This window comes from Anneissia japonica, unplaced genomic scaffold, assembly GCF_011630105.1.
Source record: "Anneissia japonica isolate Jap-2015-1 unplaced genomic scaffold, ASM1163010v1 scaffold25166_len1640_cov93, whole genome shotgun sequence".
Taxonomy (NCBI): domain Eukaryota; kingdom Metazoa; phylum Echinodermata; class Crinoidea; order Comatulida; family Comatulidae; genus Anneissia; species Anneissia japonica.
The window spans coordinates 1-1,645 of record NW_022729032.1 but is presented as its reverse complement, the minus strand read 5'-3'; the positions used below and the strand labels follow the sequence as shown (position 1 = coordinate 1,645).

The 1,645-nt window shown below is 43.8% G+C and overlaps 3 non-coding genes across 3 annotated transcripts; all 3 read right to left on the bottom strand.

The window, feature by feature from the left end:
• Positions 1 to 224: 224 nt before the first annotated feature.
• On the bottom strand, positions 225 to 343 carry LOC117114634. The gene has a single exon (XR_004446400.1). It is a non-coding gene; the product is annotated as a 5S ribosomal RNA (ribosomal RNA).
• Positions 344 to 809: 466 nt separating this feature from the next.
• Positions 810 to 927, bottom strand: LOC117114636. Its single transcript, XR_004446402.1, has one exon. It is a non-coding gene; the product is annotated as a 5S ribosomal RNA (ribosomal RNA).
• Positions 928 to 1,381: 454 nt separating this feature from the next.
• LOC117114635 lies at positions 1,382 to 1,500 on the bottom strand. Its single transcript, XR_004446401.1, has one exon. It is a non-coding gene; the product is annotated as a 5S ribosomal RNA (ribosomal RNA).
• Positions 1,501 to 1,645: the final 145 nt, after the last annotated feature.

Sequence of the window (1,645 nt, the reverse complement as noted above, 5' to 3'; positions counted from 1 at the left end):
CCACCCGGACACTGTATTATAAGGCTACACCATACAGTTGTTGTGGCCCTACTGCTCAGTGCAAGTCCAAGGTCCTTTTTCTTTTAGTGAAAAGTTGACGATTATAACGTGCCAAAATACAGTACATAATGAAACTGTTAAGAGAAAAAAAAAGAAAGAAAAAGAAAAACATCTTTAACGAACAATAAGTAAACATCAGTCGATTTGTGGGAGAAAATGTAAAAAGTCTACACCACCCGGTATTCCCAGGCGGTCACCCATCCAAGTACTAACCGGGCCCGACGTTGCTTAACTTCGGTGATCGGACGAGAACCGGTATTTTCAACGTAGTATGGCCGTAGACATGTGGATGATATTTCCAATCATAGTTAATTTCGGCATATAGCATAATTATCCAGTCATGAAGCTCTATGATTGATGACGTTTCATATCAACGCGCGCTTGTCTGGCGGGGATTTCCTCTGACTCCCCTGACCACTCTGCTGCGCGAGTACATTTTTTTACAAACACCGGTGTTGAACAATAAACAAACAGTTTTACTACGGCACTAACTAGGATGCTTTAGACAGAAGAAGACTGCCGTTTTGTTCAAACGACCCTCGAACCGGCCTAACACCAGCGAATTAATTGCGTATTGTTGATATGAACATATAGTACTTGTATGATTTTTAAGGTATGAGAGTGCAATTTCCGGGCACTTAAAGGTCCATGTTCTCAAAATGTTTGCACCTCAGCCCCAACTATGTGGGCCCGAGGTCGTGTGGACTCTCACGCACCCCTACTTTAGAATTTGGTGGAAAAATGTAAAAAGTCTACAGCACCCGGTATTCCCAGGCGGTCACCCATCCAAGTACTAACCGGGCCGACGTTGCTTAAATTCGGTGATCGGACGAGAACCGGTGTTTTCAACGTAGTATGGTCGTAGACATGTGAGTGGTATTTCCACTCATAGTTAACCTCGGCATATAGCATAATTATTCTGAAGCTCTGTGATTGATGACGTTTAATATCAACGCGCGCTTGTCTGGTAGGGATTACCTCTAACTCCACTGACCACTCTGCTGCGCGAGTACATTTTTTACAAACACTAGTGTTGAACAATAAACCAACCATTTTAATACCGTATGGCATTAACTAGGATGCTTTAGACAGAAGAAGACTGCCGTTTTGTTCAAACGACCTTCGAACCTAACACCAGCGAATTAATTGCGTATTTTTGATATGAACATAAAGTACCTGTATGATTTTTAAGGTATGAGAGTGCAATTTCCGGGCACTTAGAGGTCCATATTCTCAAAATATTTGCACCTCAGCCCCAACTATGTGGGCCCGAGGTCGTGTGGACTCTCACGCACCCTACTTTAGAATTTTGGGGAAAATAAGTCTACAGCACACGGTATTCCCAGGCGGTCACCCATCCAAGTACTAACCGGGCCCGACGTTGCTTAAATTCGGTGGTCGGACGAGAACCGGTGTTTTCAACGTAGTATGGCCGTAGACAATTGAGTGGTAATTCCACTCATAGTTAATCTCGGCATATAGCATAATTATCCAATCCTGAAGCTCTGTGATTGATGACATTTCATATCAACGCGCGCTTGTCTGGTGGGGATTTCCTCTAACTCCACCGACCACTCTGCTGTGC